This window comes from Xyrauchen texanus, chromosome 6, assembly GCF_025860055.1.
Source record: "Xyrauchen texanus isolate HMW12.3.18 chromosome 6, RBS_HiC_50CHRs, whole genome shotgun sequence".
Lineage (NCBI taxonomy): Eukaryota > Metazoa > Chordata > Actinopteri > Cypriniformes > Catostomidae > Xyrauchen > Xyrauchen texanus.
In genome coordinates this window covers 17,214,809-17,234,431 of record NC_068281.1, presented here as the reverse complement: position 1 = coordinate 17,234,431, position 19,623 = coordinate 17,214,809, and the positions used below count along the sequence as shown (strand labels likewise).

At 38.7% G+C, this 19,623-nt stretch overlaps 1 protein-coding gene across 1 annotated transcript in view; it reads left to right on the top strand.

Annotated features, from left to right (window-relative positions):
- Window positions 1-19,623, top strand: part of LOC127645025 (tenascin-R-like) — a 224,705-nt gene that overhangs the window by 106,894 nt on the left and 98,188 nt on the right. The window contains exon 3 of the mRNA XM_052128518.1: window positions 14,402-14,458. The gene's annotated coding sequence lies outside the window, so the exon portion shown is untranslated. The remainder of the gene's footprint in view (window positions 1-14,401; window positions 14,459-19,623) is intronic.

The following is a 19,623-nucleotide window of genomic DNA, read 5'->3' as shown; positions in this document are numbered from 1 at the left end:
TGCCGGCCTGATGGAAATCTGTCTGGCTTTTGCTTACCTTTTCATTTCGTTGAGAGTTTCTTTAATGATCTTTAGATCTCCTATAACTCTCCCTGCATATTCTTAAGGCTGTTCATTTTCTGTATAATAACAAATCCTCAGTGCCTAATTGAGTGTTGTTGTTTTTGTTTTTTCAAAGGAAAAATACTTTCTCTTATCCCATCTTAATATGCAGAGACAACTACAAGCAAGCAATTTGTAGGTCTATTTTCTCAAAAAGTGTAAACACTGTGACTCTGTGGTGCTATCATTATTTTCCGATATATGTTTGACCAGCCTGACATAACAATATTAGCATTATTATTGTTGTATGTTTAGAGAGGGGAGTGTTGAGAAAACTATGGAGTTAGAATCATGCCAAAACCTCACACACACACACACACAAAACGTGTTTTACTCACACCCAACGATTCACAAACAAACTCAGTGTGGTTTGCAAATACAAAACATCACTCACAAACTAATGCATTTTGTTCTGCAAATAAAAAACGGACCTATCAAGCAAATACAGTATGTTTTACATATACATAGAAACGTATTTCTTCAATAACAAAAATATCCTCCAAGTACAAACTAAAATCTTTCAAGTACAAAAAAAAATTCTACAAGTACAAAAAAAATTCTACAAGTACAAAACAAAATTCTACAAGTACGAAAAACTGTCACGTATTTTCCGCCTTGCTGATCCACACACAAATGCCTTCAGATCCACACACATGCTAGTAAATTGTCATGTAATTCGCACTCCACAACATCAGGTGGCGCCGCCACCTGATTTGAAAAATCAAATGTTAACTAACTAAACTCCAGAATGCAGCCAGTTTGGTTCTCTTTAATCTTTTTTTTTGTCGTCTTTTTGACACCTTCAAAACCTTTTATTTCAACATTTTCCCCGATCTGACCACGTTGCATTGTCTCTTGGGTTGTTTGTTGTCAGTTAAACAAAGTTATTGTATTTTTTTTTTTACCCCCCAGATGTTTTAAGATTGTATTCACACTACAATAAAAATAATACAATCTACATGTCTTTGGTTTGAACATTCATTATGATATTAAGAGAGCTGAAAGTCCGCTGCTAGCACTGCTTGAGGAAAGCTATGCTTCCTGCTGGTCTGATTTGATTAAACAGAGAAAAATCAAACATGAGACAACCTCACTGATTCTGAAATATTTATTTGGTTTTAGTGTGAAAAGAAATGATAGGCCTATACTGTAACATCTCTTACAAACCAGTTATTAGCAGGGGCACTATTCTGTAAATAAGTGTTCTTTTTGTTACCCAAATGTATGTAGAGAATGTGAGAGTGTATTTGTGCTACAATTGCATTGAATCAGGTCCTTTGCTGAGTACGTTTTATTGTAAGCCTAGTAAGTGCTGGACATCCTGCACAGTAAGTAGGTAGATGTCTGAGCCATGTGATTGGGAGTGTCCCAGGGGATTTATGGCTGCCCTTAGTTCTGCCATTTGCTCATCACTCAGTACATCGCCCATCTCAGGAACAGTGACACCATGGTGTGGCTCATCAGGCAGACCACTGTCCTCCCAGTCCAAATGTGGTAGGTACAATCCCTGAAAAGACATGTAAAGTGTTTATGTAGAGCAGTGGTTTTCAAACATTTTTACATCAAGGACCCGGACCACATTTGATAACACATTTTGAAACAAACTCCAGAAATACACAATATTTATTCTGAGACTGAATAACATTAGAATGACATTCTAGAAAAAGTCAGAATTAAAAAGTTGTGTGTATATATATATATATATATATATATATATATATATATATATATATATATATATATATATATATAAATATAAAAGACCCCTTGAACCTCCCTCAAGTTTATTCTTAAAACTGATTGAATATACTTTAATTCAATTAAAATCTTCTCACATACTTAGCGCACTGTGGCTGTTTCTGCTTACACTTTAACCTGTAGTATTTATAACTGTTCCATGAACATATTAGCACCAAATACCTCCACATCTTTTCACGTGAATTAGCGCAAGCAGTGTCGCTAAAAAAAGTTTGCGCTAATGACATTTCAACTCCTATAAACTCTTCACAATTAAATCCTCCCGTTACTTTGTTATTTCAGTGACTTAACATGACTCCTCAGATGGTGCTTAAACAAATGTCTGTGGCCTGAGGTGGTCTTCACTTCAAAATTCCGCCTAAAGATCAAGACGTATCAAGTGTAACATTATATGTGACCATAGTATAGTTTAATTTAGTTAAGTTAGAAACAAAATGAAAAATTAGCCTAATCGGTGTAAGCTAGGTTAGCTCCTGCGGTACCATAAGCTACACACATATAAATATGTATATATATCTCACCCTACCCACGACAGACATTCCTGGAGTTTAGTTAGTTAACATTTGATTTTTCACCAGCAACGACTGCAAACTCACCTGTTGGCCACTCATCGTGTTCAAAACACCCTACCCACGCTAACGTTTCTTCTTCTCTTCTCTTTCCATGTCCGTGGCGGCGCCAAGCAAATCGGTAACAGCGCCACCTGATGTTGTGGAGTGCGAATTACATGACAATTTACTAGCATGTGTGTGGATCTGAAGGCATTTGTGTGTGGATCAGCAAGGCGGAAAATTAGTGCCAAAAATTCACGTGACAGTTTTTCGTACTTGTAGAATTTTGTTTTGTACTTGAAGGACTTTGTTTTGTACTTGTAGAATTTTGTTTTGTACTTGTAGAATTTTTTTTTGTACTTGAAAGACTTTAGTTTATACTTGGAGGATATTTTTGTCATTGAAGAAATACGTTTCTATGTATATGTAAAACATACTGTATTTGTTTGATAGGTACGTTTTGTGTGTGTGTGTGTGTGTGTGTGTGTGTGTGTGTGTGTGTGTGTGTGTGAGGTTTTGGCATGATTCTAACTCCATAGAAAACCTGTTTTAAAACAATACTGTTTTGCAATTCTAGGGCATTCTCATTAAATAAGCCATCACCATAGCAATGTTTTGCCTGAATCATGAAAAGATCATTGTCATTCCATTTTCACCTCAGTTCGGAAGATTCCGTCATAGGCTCAATCATCTTCGAATCTATTACTTGTTTTCTTATACTTATACAGTAAATATATTAGTTTAGTTACATTATACTATCATATCAATATTTGACATCACTTAACCCAACCCCACCCTTAAACTTAACCACTTGTAAATTTAACCGGTCTTGCTTGACCCGCTCAGAATGGGATTGAACCAGCGTCAGCTGGCATGGCAGGCGGGCATGCTAACGAGGAGGCTAAAAGCTACAGCCTCTAGTAGGACTGGGAATTGATACAGATTACCAGATTCAATTCGATTCCGATTCACAAGCTCTTGATACGATTTTGATTCGATTTAATATCAATTCATAGGGGTTTATTTCAGTTATAATGTCTCTTTTGCTTACATATAATATAAATGATTTCCCAGCTAATGCTGTTAATTATACAGGGGGCCTTTTATCTAGGCATATCAGGAACATTTTAATTTTACTAATTATATTTTATTACTTTTTCATCATTTTGGTCATATTTTGGCTTTTTTTTAAATAAATGTACTCTGTCAATAAATAAGATATTATATTCATATATAATTTTTGTTACTTATTGTGGAGCGGAGGGGGGCGGGGCCGGTCGAAATATCACGCGCCCGGTCCCCAATCGGCCTGATGAGGCACGCGAGGGATAAAGGCGGCCGGAGACGATGGTTCGAGAGAGAGAGAATTACGGGCATGTCCGTCATGTGTGTGTTTGTTTATGCTTTTGTTTTAAGTTTTCATTAAATATCATTTATATTGACAAGCCGGTTCTCGCCTCCTCCTTGCACATCCTTTAACTGTTTTACATTGGTGCCGAAGCCCAGGAAGGAGGAGGGATGTCCGTCGCAGAGTCCTCGACACTGCCGTCCACCCTGGCAGAGGAGTGTCCCCATTTGCTGCCAGAAAAGCGGAGGCGCGTTCTGCCCGCTGGGGGTCGAAGGTTTCACTCCGGTTCGCCCGGGGTTGGAGCGGCTGTCGTCTGCCTGAGTGTGGAGGAGTGTTCGAGGACCACGCGACGGTACATCAGAGAACCGGTGAGTGAGCTTTTTCTCTCTCTCCTCTCTCTCTCTCTGTCGCACCATGTTGGCCTTTTCCCTCACCTATTTTGACGTACGTCATGCCCGGCCTGAGATGATGCCGGGAGGAGTGTGGAGCGGAGGGGGGGCGGGGCCGGTCGGAATATCGCGAGGGATAAAGGCGGCCGGTGACGATGGTTCGAGAGAGAGAGAATTACGGGCATGTCCGTCATGTGTGTGTTTGTAAATTGTATAATTTGTGCTATTTACTAGTATTTACATTGATTTGTTAAACACGTGCTAAAACTTTAAATGAACACATGTTAACTAGAGAGGACGCCAATGGCTTTACCTCATCTGTGCGATGCACGATAAGAATTAAATGTTAATCAACACTCTGTGAAAGGATCTCGTTGCTGAGCACTTCACAAATAAACTATACAATTACTGGTTCGTGAAATGTACACATTTACCAGCCAGTTGCCAAATATATTCACTTCAGTCGCATAGTGTGAAATTTGTTTGCAAATCCGAGTGATTTCCTATCGTTGTAGTAGAGGGTTGCGCATTGTGTGAAAGATCAGTCTTGTGATTTTAGAATCGAAATCAAGATTGTTCAAATGAAGATCGTGACAGCACACATGCAATAGGCAGGTAAATTAAGTTACAATATTTTTAGTGACATTGCCCTTTTATATAGATATTTCTGAGCAGCTAACCCCTCCCCTATATCAAACCCAAACCAATTTTCAACAATATAAAATGCAGATACAAATACAGTCACAATAATTTATTTTAAAAAAGCACTTTAAAAGTCTTCCAAATTACTCAAGCCACATTCAAAGTCCTCCAAAGTCACACAATAGCTAAACTAAAGGTTTGAATTAAAAGCAATAATGCAGCTCATGAATAGAGGATTACTTTTATGACATTTATGGTGCTTTTCTCATTATTTTGATAGGCATCTTGTACATTCTGAAGACTTTGCTTGTGTCCAACTTATTTTACTCTCCTCATTAGCATAAACAAATATATATCAGATTTGATATCTGCAGAGTTTTGAAAGATAATACCACCCTTGTGGTTTTCTGACAGATTATGTGATGCTTTATGGGAGAGGGTTTCTGACCTCTTCAGACGATAAAACCAAAGTTGGTTTAGCCTTGAGGCATGAAGCCATAAAAGCACTTTTAATAAGATACTGCGAGCCCGCTGCACATTATTTTCAAACTCCCAGGCCATTTTATTCTTTTGTTAGATGCATTCTTTTCCGGATGGACAGAATAGGGCCATGTGCACATGAGACTTATTCCATTCCTGTGTGTTACACTGAACAGCTGTTGTCAGAATGCAAAGAACAGGTCAAAACTTTTTAACTTCTACTCTGTGGGTTTAAGTTTAAAAACCATTTTGACTTTCTTTGATGTCTAGGCTTTACCAGTTGAAGACTGACACTTCACCTGGTGAGAGGCACTTTTTCAACTGAGCATCACAATTCAGAGAAATGGCGTAAAAGCACTCAGAAAAGATCCTGAGGGTTCAGCAATAGGGGGAAAAAAAAAAGAAAAAAAGAGTAATCCAGCTTCCTGGGATGAAAGCTATTTTCAAACTTGTCTCCTTTTCTTTTAGGCTAAAGATAGCAAGCAATGTTTCATTGTGGATGTGTGCATATTTAGACATGACTAAAAAACTTTGACCTCCGGCAAAGACAAAGACAAATTTGCAGGATTTTGTGTTTGTCTGTTGTTTTGTTGTTTGTATCATTTGTTGTTCTTTTGGAGACATTAACTTTGATTCTGAGTAGGTGTCTGGCATGAAGAAATATTCAGTAGCCATGGATGTGGAGCAACCAATTCTGTCACTCATACAAAACTCCATTTCAACAAGAAAAAAGAAGGAATTGCCAGTTAAAGAGAAAGGGAAATCATGTGATTTGCTGTGTTAAGCTAAATTGTCTGTATGAGAGAATGTGTGTGTGTGAGAGAGAGAGAGAGAGAGAGAGAGAGAGAGAGAGAGAGATAGATGAAAAGAGGACCAATTGTCTTTAGGAATATATGTTTTTTCAGTTTCTGTACCTGGTGAATAAAATGCATTATTACAAATGTTGATCTTATAAACGTCATGGTTACTGTTGTAACCTCCGTTCCCCGAGGGAAGGAACGAGACTTTGTGTCGAATGAAGTGACACAAGGGGTCTTCCTGGGACGCCAAACGTACCTCAGAACCTGAGAAAAGGCCAATGTCAAGTTGGCAGACAGAATTTGCATGCCCCGCCCCGGACATACGGGTATAAAGGGAAGCGGGGCAGCGACTGCCAGTCAGGATTTTGCACTGAGAAGCCAAAAATAAGGTAAGGCCGTTTACATTGGTAGGTCTAGTGCTGTGGCAGGAGGGACACCCGGTCGGTTGTGCCACGTTACCGAGTTCTACCGGCTCGGACCTGACAAAACACGGGACGAGACCGAATCAACCCTGAGATTGTAAAATCTGGCAAAGGTATTGGGTGTTGCCCAGCCCGCTGCTCTGCAGATGTCTGCTAAGGAGGTGCCATGAGCCAGTGCCCATGAGGATGCCACACTTCTTGTAGAGTGTGCTCAAACCCACAAGGGGGCAGGCCTTGTGCAGCCTTCGGAGCTTTCCTGGTCCTGGAAGGGGTCCTGGAGACGTAGACTACACAGCGTGCAGAGAGAGAGAACGCCAGCTGGAAACGCACCATAGATCCAACAGCAATGCTTCTCGCTGACAGAGGTGAGTAAAACAGTGGTGAACTTCAGCTTGCTTGTTGCACAACCGTTTAGCTCCGAAGAAAAATTCTGACTGGCACTCACTGCCCCTCTTCCCTTTATACCTGTAAGTCCGGGTGGGGCATGCAAATTCTGTCTGCCAACTTGACATGGGCCTTTTCCCAGGTTCAGAGGTACGTTTTGCGTCCCAGGAAGACCCCTTGTGTCACTTCATTCGACACAACGTCGAGTGAGTGACAGAAGGGGAACTCAAGACACAAAACATAAAGCTAATATTAATTAAGATATGGCAAGCTGTGAGAGGTGGCCATGGCTGCAAAAAGAAAAAGCTGATTTCTGCCTTTTTGTGCAAGATCTGGACCAAAAGTGAGGCCGTGGTGAAAGATTAATCAAATACCCAAATGCAAGAAAAACAAACCAAAATATATATATATATATATATATATATATATATATATATATATATATATATATATATATATATATATATATACATACCACAGTAAGTTACCTCAAATCTGATTGGACGAGAGACGTTCCATGAGCACTGATGGTGTGACAGCATCAGCACTCGGACGCTTCACTGTGTGTATAACTCCGCTTGTGTTCTTAATGTTCTAAACTAAAGTGTAAGCATAGTGCATATGTGTTAGGAGTTACTGTCTTTATTTTTGAAATTACATATGTTAGCCAGCAGGTGGTGGCAAAAGATCTTTTTTGTGTTTAATATGAGCCAGTTGGTGACATAAAGTGAATCCGTTATTCATTGTTTACATAGAACAGTGTGATGTGGCCCTACATCAGCACTGCTGTAATTACCTATGGCATTCGGACTGCGGCCAAATCACAGCAGTGCTGATGTAGGGCCATATCACACTCTTGCCCATGTGATATTGCTTAAATATATATATATATATATATATATATATATATATATATATATATATATATATATATATATATGCACACTCTACTGGGACAATTTATCAGTCTATTAATTTAAATCATCTTTTGTATCAAATCATACTCATATTACTTATTACATACATATTCTAATTAATTTGTAATCATAACCATATACACAGTATTAGCTAAATATAACCATAAATATAGCAAAAGGAACTGCTCCTCCTGACTGAATTTTCACTCAAACCCCCTATTCAACTGCATATCCAAGGGGCTCATGCATGCCATTCAACCTGAGGGTAGCCACCCTCCTCGGCTTCAGTCACCATCACAGAGGGCCTGGAGGATCCGCTCTTTCCGACTGCCTTTTTTCATCAAACCCCCTGTTCAAATGCACATCCAGGGGGCTCTTGTATGTCATTCAAGTCGAGATGAGCCAACCTCCCTGGCATCGATCACCGTGAGCTTGACACCGGATCACACGCATTGTGTGTGATACATTGAATTAGTAATTTTTTTCCACTGCTTTACGTTCAGTTTGCATTGGGAGCAGGTGTGCTCCAGGCTTCACTGACGGTGATCGAAGCCAGGGGGATGAGGTTTGAGTCAGTGGCTAAAGACCCTGGTTGAATGGCAGAGCAAAAATCTTCATGTGTATTTTGGTTTGTGTGGTATTTGTTACGTTGAAATATAATTTTTTTTTGTTTTGAAACACTTTGATTGGTTTACGGAGTTAGTACAAGTGGTCTATGGCACCTCCAATTGGCCTTTTTTTTTGGAAGTACACTTCACAACACAATGTGTTTTGGTCATATCGACTTCAAAATTGTGTCAGACTTTCATCAGACTTGAGGCTTTGTATCAGATGTGTTTTGGAGGCTCTGGGCATAGTCTTACAAAAAAAAGAATATATATATATATATATATATATATATATATATTATAAGTAATATTTATGGTCACTATTCAAATATTTGAATAGCTCTAACTAATTTTTGTATACTACAATGATACATTTTTACACTCTTGAAAACAAATGTCTAAGTGTCTCCTTTCAATCGAGCCCAAGTTTGTGTTTGTAGACCAAATTGTTCAAGATCTGGAAGAGTTTTACTTTGGGTATGTCGTTTTCAAGCACATGCATAAAAAGATACCAGAGGTTAATAATGATATTAGATGTATTTTATGAATTTTATTTTAAAAAATCAGATGACAGCTGGGACATCTTGAACATGCTAAACTTATTTACCTCTTTCATATGACCGCGCCACCATGTTTGTGACCAATATTTAATGTACCTTCAAAGTGCTTTGCTGTGGTATGTGACAAGTCAATATATAAAAATGTTACAATTTCTGATAATATAATTTGTAATGAAAATGCTTGCATTAAATTATTGAAGAGTTTAAAATAGAATCATGTTCTCTTGTGAATCGCACTGTACTGCATATTTCTTTTGGTAAAATATTATTTTCCAATATGAATAAATAAATAAATGCTGAATCAAAACATGGAGTACACACATACAGTAAATATACAAATAACAGTGAGACATTTTACAGTTTGTTTGTCAAGTGGGCTTTTTTTTATCTCGAGTGGTATTTTGATTATATGAAGTCGCTTTTGATGCGAGTGATCACGGATACAAAACCCTTCTGGATATACATGGTAATTAACTTAGCAAAATTGTACTGTATCTCTGTGGATCTCTGAAATAGGTGAGCAGCTGATTCCATGTTTCCAATTTATATGAATCAGAGATCGGACTACAGAGCTATACAGAAATGAAATGCGCATCTGCATGCAGGGGCTAACAATCTCGTGCTGCTCTCAAATACTGTATGCTGCCTCTTTGAGTGTCTGCAATGAAGCAAAAATAACTTGAAAGTTTTTTGAGCAAGTATACTTGCTAAATTCAGCTGGAATGTGTAAAACAGGTCAAACTGTATTCTAGAAATGGAATGGATTGACAAACAAGCATTTTTTTCTTTTCGGCATCAAATGTGCCATTAACCCTTGGTTGTGGCGCATCCCATCGTCTGTCGTGTCCAGTGTTGACAGGCTGTTAGAGTGTACGCAATACAAGCAAATGTTTGTTAAACATTGAGCAGAGTTTTGTTCATTGAGCATGACTAGCTCCACTTAAACCGACACAAAAAATTAATACAGCAACTATGGCATACTACATGTTTACATATTTTTTGATCTCTAAATGGTAGTTTTGAAATAAAGAGAAATGTTAAAAAAAAATTGGACAAGGCAAAAAACCCAAATGGTTTTGAGTTTGAATTTCTTTATTGTTTGTATTTCATAATATAACATTTCTCATACAAACTTCAAAAAAGTGTGAAAGCAGTTTCCAGTGACAGGTGATAAATGGTTACGGTACGGGAATCTATCTGTTGCATCAACACATCAAAAATGGGATCTCCGAAAGATAACAAATTACTGCAAGTCGGCACTGATTCAAAGAAAACTGGTGCTATAAACAGTGAATGGTGAGCCCTCTTTGTAATGTTTATCAGACTTGCATACAGTAGTGCCAGTACAGGAAACTGAATACAGTTGAATGTATATGTTTGCATCCCCCTTGCAGAACTGCAAGATCATACAAATATTTGTCTCCAGGACCCCTTCCAGGACCAGGAAACTCCGAAGGACTCCTGAGACGGGCGACCCAGTATACTTTGTTTTTAGTTTATTTGGCATATTTACATACTGTATGTTCTACAAGACAAATAATACATTTATTTACACAAATTATCCTTTTCAAAAGTTCACATCCCCATGGTTCTTAATATTTTGTGTTGCTTCCTTGATGATCAGTGACTGTATGTTTTGTGATATTTGTGCATAAGTCCCTGATTTGTCCTGAGCAGTGAATCAACCCACTGTTCTTATATACAGTATCTCACAAAAGTGAGTACAGTAAATGTTTGATTATATCTTTTCATGTGACAACACTGAAGAAATTAACTTTGCTACAATGTAAAGTATTGAGTGTACAGCTTGTATAACAGTGTAAATTTGCTGTCCCCTCACAATAACTAAACACACAGCCATTAATGTCTAAACCGCTGCCAACAAAATTGAGTACACCCCTAAGTGAAAATGTCCAAATTGGGCCCAAAGTGTCAATATTTTGTGTGGCCACCATTATTTTCCAGCACTGCTTTAACCCTCTTGGGCATGGAGTTCACCAGAGCTTCACAGGTTGCCACTTGAGTCCTCTTCCACTCCACCATGACGACATCACGGAGCTGGTGGATGTTGTGGATGTTGTGCTCCTCCACCTTCCATTTGAGGATGCCCCACAGATGCTCAATAGGGTTTAGGTCTGGAGACATGCTTGGCCAGTCCATCGCCTTCACCCTCAGCTTCTTTAGCAAGGCAATGGTCATCTTGGAGGTGTGTTTGGGGTCGTTATGATGCTGGAATACTGCCCTGCGTCCCAGACTCTGAAGGGAGGGGATCATGCTCTGCTTCAGTATGTCACAGTACATGTTGGCATTCATGGTTCCCTCAATGAACTGTAGCTCCCCAGTGCCGGCAGCACTCATGCAGCCCCAGACCATGACACTCCCACTACCATGCTTGACTGTAGGCAAGACACACTTGTCTTTGTACTCCTCAACTGGTTTCCGCCACTCACGCTTGACACCATCTGAACCAAATAAGTTTATCTTGGTCTCATCAGACCACAGGACATGGTTCCAGTAATCCATGTCCTTAGTCTGCTTGTCTTCAGCAAGCTGTTTGCGGGCTTTCTTGTGCATCATCTTTAGAAGAGTCTTCCTTCTGGGATGACAGTAATGCAGACCAATTTGATGCAGTGTGCGGCGTATGGTCTGAGCACTGACAGGCTGACCCCCCACCCCTTCAACCACTGCAGCAATGCTGGCAGCACTCATACGTCTATTTCCCAAAGACGACCTCTGGATATGATGCTGAGCACGTGCACTCAACTTCTTTGGTCGACCATGGCGAGGCCTATTCTGAGTGGAACCTGTCCTGTTAAACCGCTGTATGGTCTTGGCCACCGTGCTGCATCTCAGTGTCAAGGTCTTGCCAATCTTCTTATAGCCTAGGCCATCTATATGTAGAGCAACAATTCTTTTTTTTAGATCTTCAGAGTTATTTGCCATGAGGTGTCATGTTGAACTCCCAGTGACCAGTATGAGGGAGTGTGAGAGCGATGACACTAAATTTAACACACTTGCTCCCCATTCACACCTGAGACCTTGTAACACGAGAGAAAATGGCTAAATGGTCCCAATTTGGACATTTTCACTTAGGGGTGTACTCACTTTTGTTGTGTACACTCACTACTTTACATTGTAGCAAAGTTCATTTCTTAAGAGTTGTCACATGAAAAGATATAATCAATTTATATCGCACTGATTTAGGGCGATATTACACATTTGTGAGTGAAATATTGCTTATATACAAAAGCTCAATAAAAAAGTACGTTTTTAAAATGAGGAAAAACTGAGAATGGTCATAAAAACACATTTGTGCATGGAACTACTTTATTGCAGTGGATCAGAATCTGCCGTTGCTGGTTCAAAAGAAATGATGCGTACAAGCCTTAATTAGTAAATAAATAATGTCACTTCAGAAATAGTATCACGGCTTGTGCTGTTTCGAACAAGTTATTGGATATACAAGGATGGATGTATGCATGTGTGTTTGTGTGTTAGAGAGAGAGAGAGAGAGAAAGAGAGAGATGGAGCATGTGTGATCACATGTTGCCACACCCAAGCAGAGATGCGGTCAGTTTTACTTATGGGGCGTGAAAGAAGCCAAAGCCCTTCATAATTCGCTACCTGGCTATTTCAAACATTGAGGCCCTTGATTCATATAGGAAAACCCAAGGAATTTTCTCAGTGGTTACCCTTTTCAAAATGTTCCACTACTCCTGGAATATTGAAGGAAAAGTGTGGGTGACAAAAAGTGAAAGCAAAAGTTTCATATTGGTCCTTCATGAATTTTTCAAGTTATTATCTGGAACAAGGCAATCAAAATGCAACAGCAAGCAAACTGGCCATGCTGTTTACTGTAGCACTTCACAGGTTGCGTGTAGATGAAAGGTGAGCCCATTATTCCAGAAAATAAGCAGCAAAGTCTGTCGAAGCTGGAACATTGTAGGTACACAGAGATTATATTGTGGATTGTGGAATGAATTGAGCTTATTTGTTTGGACCTGTGCTCTTTTTATTTATGTTTTCACTTGGTGTGTGTGTGTGTGTGTGTGTGTGTGTGTGTGTGTGTGTGTGTGTGTGTGTGTGTGTGTGTGTGTGTGTGTGTGTGAGCGTGTATTTATCACTTTGTGGGGACCAAATGTCCCCATAAGGATAGTAAAACCCGAAATGTTTGACCTTGTGGGGACATTTTGTCAGTCCCCATGAGGAAAACAGCTTATAAATCATACTAAATGATGTTTTTTGAAAATGTAAAAATGCAGAAAGTTTTCTGTGAGGGTTAGGTTTAGGGGTAGGGTTAGGTTTAGGGGATAGAATATAAAAACCATTATGTCTATGGAAAGTCCCCATAAAACATGGAAACACTACGTGTGTGTGTGTGTGTGTGTGTGTGTGTGTGTGTGAGCGTGTATTTATCACTTTGTGGGGACCAAATGTCCCCATAAGGATAGTAAAACCCGAAATTTTTGACCTTGTGGGGACATTTTGTCGGTCCCCATGAGGAAAACAGCTTATAAATCATACTAAATTATGTTTTTTGAAAATGTAAAAATGCAGAAAGTTTTCTGTGAGGGTTAGGTTTAGGGGTAGGGTTAGGTTTAGGGGATAGAATATAAAGTTTGTACAGTATAAAACCCATTATGTCTATGGAAAGTCCCCATAAAACATGGAAACACAACATGTGTGTGTGTGTGTGTGTGTGTGTGTGTGTGTGTGTGTGTGTGTGTGTGTGTGTGTGTGTGTGTGTGTGCCTGCACAGCACTATTTTTGTTCAGCCAGCCTCCTGCATCTTCTTCTCTCTGGAAAATTATTTACATTTGAATGGTTTGCTTACTTGCTCTTCCCAAAAGGTCCCAGTAATTTTGCCTCCCTTTGAGGGAAAAGACACCTAGCTATTTTTTATAGAATTTTATTATTTTCCTCCCATTATTTCATTTATTTATTTATTATCATTTTTTTATACATAACACAAGTCCCTTTAGTAAATTTTAATGGGGAAAAATCAAATCCATTCAGATGGTCTGTGTCCTTAGGAAATCCGTGCAGTCTGCTTATTCAATGCGATCAATATCGACATGCATTTTGGCAGAACTGTGTGACAGGAAGCTTGCACTAATTTGCATTCCTTCATAATAGTGTGTTATGCCCCAGTTTACCCTGAAGCCATGCCTGTAATGACATCATGCTAAGGTCAGAAAAATTGGCTTAATCTTGGCTCAAGGTGAACAGCAAACTCTACCTTAGGAGGAAATGGGAAGATTAGGGCCACACTGTGATGAGAAAACCCCTGTGTTCAAAATGAACAGTAGAAAGGCTCCATGGTATATGATTGTTTCAGGAATGTGTTTTACATGCACATGTAAATTTGTAAATGCATGCTGGCAGTGTGCATGCATGCATATTTATGGCTCCTTCAGTGATGTGTTTCTCTTTCTCCCAGGTGCAGTTTATCCCTCTGTGTGGTGAGACACGACAAGCATCAGCACTGGCACTTAAGGTAAGATAAGTCTCTGTTTGTGATAACAGCTTGGCAGCTCTTTGTCTCTTAGCAGAACACTGTTAAATGAAAATTAAGCTCAATAGACAGCATTTGTGGCATGATGTTGATACCACAAAAAATTATTTAAAATAACTTGTCCCTCCTTTTCTTTTTTTTTAAAAAAAGAAGGAAATATCGAGGATACAGTAAGACACTTACAAGTGAATCGGGCCAAATTTGGAAGGGTTTAAAGGCAGAAATGTGAAGCAGATCATTTTATAAAAGAAACACTTACGTTAAGTCTGTTAAAACTTGTGTATTATTTGATCTTAAATAGTTGTTTTTAACGGTCATTTTAGGGTTTTGAGCATTACGTCGCCATGGCAACAAAGTAATAAAATACTGTACGATTTAACTTTACACAGAAAAGGTTAGTAAGCAATTGTATCACCCTAAATCATGTTAACACGCAGATTGTTTATGTCTTGTGGCTATACTTTTGAAACATTAAGTATTGTTACTTTTTAGGAGTAGTTCCTTTCACTTCCATTGTAAGTGCCTCACTGCAAACTAGGGTTTTTCTCTTTTTAAAGAAAAGGAGGGGCAGGTTGAAATGTATTTTTGTGGTAATCAGTATTATGCCACAAATGATGTTGATTGAGCTCAAATTGTTTTCAACCAAGAATATTACTTATGAAAGCTGTGCTATATCGTGAATATACTTTATTGTGGTTAAAAACATGATAAATCTGAAGATTGGTGAGCCTATGGTATGGCATTGATGTGAGAATGGAATGACAAGGAAATGTTCATGATTCAGGCAAAAAGTCACTACATTGTTGCCTCTGTCATGAGACAGAAATTTCCCCTCACCTCAAGACTGCTGCTGATCCCTACGTAAGGTCACCCTTTTGGACAAGAGTCTTTTCCAATTCAGACCAAAAAAAACAGCCCTTTTCTGTTGCTAATTAAATGTAATTTTTCTTCCCTGTTAGAAGATTAACTCGTTTTCATACTTTGCAATTGCGCAATATAGTCCAGGAGCAACCGTGGACTCAGCATTTGCTTTTGTGAGTTGCAGGCAAGGGCGGTCTTACCACTTGATTGAAATGTTAAGGGAGATGCTACAGTTTGTCTCTCACAATGGCAAATTAGGGTTTTGGTATGTGTCTCAGTGACTTGGTCCCTAGAGGGGGAGGCAACATGGTATTTTTAACATCTTAATGAAATGCTGAGAGAGACCATAATTGCCACGCCAGTGGGTAGTGGGAGAATAGAGGTGAAGTGACAGCTCTGGAAGCATTTGATCTAGAAACTCTAATCAATGGGGATTAGTGTCCTTAAGCTCTGTGCTGCATGGTGTCTTTGACAACCCCATGACTCTCATATTAATGAGCCATTAGCATGTCTTGAATTAAGAGAGATACCAGTTCACAGATCTCTGGTGATAAGAGTGCACTTTAGAGTGACACTGAGATCTCACACTATATGCTGCCTATGCTTGTTGATTAGTTAATCAGTCTGATAGGTCTAATCTTTAAGGAGTCTTAAATGAAGGTTAGGGAGGAGAATTTTCATCTAATTATGCAAATCACAACATAAAGAGAAATAATCTGCTGGCAAATGGCAAATAGTTTTTAAACATAAATATAACTACACTTTGCAAGATTTCTCTGACACCAACAAAATACCTTATGACATTTTGTCAAGTAAATGTATATTAAAAATGTATGTTTTAGAATGTTTTTCTTTTTACTGAAATACATGTATACAATATAAATATATGCACACATATACAGTGAGCAAGAGTGCTGTGTGGCCCTACAACATATGGTGGCCAGACGTCCTGTTTTTCCCAGGACAGTCCCACTAGGCACTTCTAGTGTCCTGACTTATTCTGAAAAAACTGTGTTTTGTCCCGTATTTCCCTTCACCTAAAATTTCTCTATTACCTATGCGGCTTTCTCAGTCACGTGAGAATTCTAATCAAAGGTAGCCAAGGATATGGCTTGTAAAACCAATAAAATCACACCATGTTATTTGAAGTATAAGATTTGATTAAACTATCCAATCACAATCCCCTGTAGCACCTGGACCAATCAGACAAACAATTATTCATTATTTAATGAATAAGCCAACAGATGTCTCAAGACTGTAACAAGCAAAGGTCTAAGTAGGCCCAAGCAGACTCTGTCATGTCTGCTCACCCACTGATCATTATCAAGCCTTTACACTGTCTTTGCTGACACTGGACAAGCAAATAGTGGACCCCCAGTGACATTCCAAGTGGAGGTAGGTTGGCTGCATGCCAAAGCAATCTTTTCCCTATAAGAAATGGACTCAAAGTTTTCTGACTTTCTTTTCACTAAATTATAGACAAACTGTATATAAATTCACATGTATATCCCCAGGACATTGTGTATAGGATCATTACTCTCTTGTAAAGTGTTTTTTGTACTGTATACTGTTTTATGCATGCCTTATGACAGAACTACCAGATAATGTACAATTAGTTCTGCCACGTTTCCTATCAAATTAATCCTTATGTGACACAATGCAAAGTGGTATATATATAAGAAATTAATTGCAACTTGAACACCATCGACTCGAGGAAATATCAAGACGGTCTCCTGCGACTGCATCCGGGCTCTCTCAACAGCCAAGGCATTGCAAGTATCGTACCAGTAACTAACTGAACATAGTTTTAGTACAAGATGAAAACCCCTTTGTATCAAAGATGCTTTTAAATTATGAGCTCAATGGTTCTCTCAGATGGTCAAAAGGACTCTTTTCATAACTGCATTTCCCCTATTCTTTTCCGGTTTTATTTTATATTCACTTTTCCCTTTCCCATGTATGAGTGTTTTGTGTGTATGTTTATGTTTAGATTAGTTATGTGTTCGTATTTTAGTTAAATAAACTTTTGTGTACATTCTTGTGAATTGATTCTGGTCTGCTTGTAGATCAATGTAAATTTAACAATCAATCTCAGCTCCATGCTAAGAAAGAGATATTTTTGTGTGGCCATGAAAAATATCCTTTCTGAGAATTGATAGACGATCAATACTGAGTGTTCACTGGACGTACAGAAAAATTGATTGTAATATTAATTCAGCTACCTTAAGTTAAATCTATTAACCAATACAAATGTTCATAATTAATTATAATGAGTTATTATTAATTATTCATGTTTCCCTTTTAGGGATATTTTGACTGGTATATTTTGATAAATAATCTCATCCCTGTTTCTAAACGAATTCACTTCAAAGCTATACCTATGTGTGTAATATTTTTGTAAATAAGCCATGAGAATAATATTACTCCAATAAGAGAATTCATCATAATTCTTTTATTAAAGCTACTTCCCTACAGTAGAAATTGTGAGCTGATACAACGAGACGTTGTATTACGATTTTAATGGTGGTTAGTTATTAATCTAGTTATTTGTCATTTATCTAAATTATAACGGTTTTCAAATGCGGCTGATTCCATAATATATTTCCTTACATATTAATGTAGCAATAGGGCCTATTAATTTAATTTCTAGCTCACACATACTGTTTCCATTACAAATAATATTAATGAACACAACACTTTAACCCATGCAGTGAACATTTATCATACCAAATTCGCTGCATATATTGGTGTGATAATCTGGGCACTTTAACTGATTACTGTTTGTTTGTGCAATTTGGAACGCGCTGACGTTCATATGCATTGATGAAACTGTTTTCATTAGTGTTGACCCATCTCACCGATCACTGGTGTTTGTTGGTATGGCGACAAAAGTTCATGGGAAGTCCTAAAGAGACCCTTCCAGGGCAATATACCGCGCATGCGCAACCTGCCGACGCCATATTGTAAACACAGTACAGCTAAGCTAATAGCATAACACAACACCGCTAAACGAACCAGTTAGCGAACTTTCATTGAAACCCCTAAATACACTAAACCCCTATCAATATACATCCAGTTAGTAAACTGATAGAAGAGTCAGTTTGAAAGAGCACACAGATGAAATTGTGGATGGAAAAAATAAGGAAGTGTGCATGTACATTTAATGAGGATGTTCAAAATGAGATAACATTTCTAAAAAAGGAGTCACAGACAGAGCCTAGTAAAGTGAGTGCACATTCATGACCTGAGAAATGTCTTGCAGGCCAGGCTCGAGGAATCATTCATACCCTCTGACATTAAAAAAACACTTGGATGCCCTTGTTGAAGCTGTTGACATGCGAGCAGATGATTTCTTTTGTGCAGTGAGAAACTTTTATTCAGCATTGGTGGATAACCTCCAAAATTGGAGCCACTCATTGGAGAACACAGAAAAACTTGAGTGGGCCCTACTGAGAGACATCCCAGAGAGGAAAGACATTCAGAGCAGCCTCGAACACTTCTACTTCAGAATCTCCGCTCTCAGTTTGATTGATGAAACCGGGCTTTTTGATGAGCGGGCTTGCGCGAAAAACACTGTCACTCGTTGCATCACTGAGTGGAACATGAACTAGACGGCCGTGTCTGAAAGTTGGACAGACATTTTTCTTGAGCTGGAGAGCAAGACCATGAACATCGGAGTCTTAGCCAAGGTTGTGGAGTTTGTTTTATGCCTGCCTGGGTCATCTGTATCTGTGGAGCGTGTGTTCTCATTAATGAACGCAGCATCGAACACTTCTACTTTAGAATCCCCGCTCTCATTTTGATTGATGAATCCACGATCTTTGATGAGTGGCCTGCGCAAAAATCATTGTCACTTGTCGCATCACTGAGTGGAACATGAACAAGACGGCCATGTCTGAGAGATGGACAGATGTTTTATGTGAGCTTGAGAGCAAGACCACCAACTTTGGAGACTTAGCCATGGTTGAGGAGTTTGTTTGGCTGTGATTCGGCCAAGTGCCGCAGGTAATCACAGCCATGCTAATTTAGGGTCATACAGCAATTTTTCAAACATTTTGAAAAACTAAGGACAAAAAAAGCACATTTCTATGAAACTACTTTCTTACGTTACGGATCAGGATCTGTCTTTGCTATTTCAAAAGATGCACACAAGCCTTTCTAATTAAAAAAAATCACTTTAGGACTAGAACCAATGACTTGGGATTTTTCTAACAAGTCATTGGAGAAAAATGTGTGTGTGGGTGGGTGTGTGTGTGTGTGTGATTGAAAGAGAGAGAGAGAGAGAT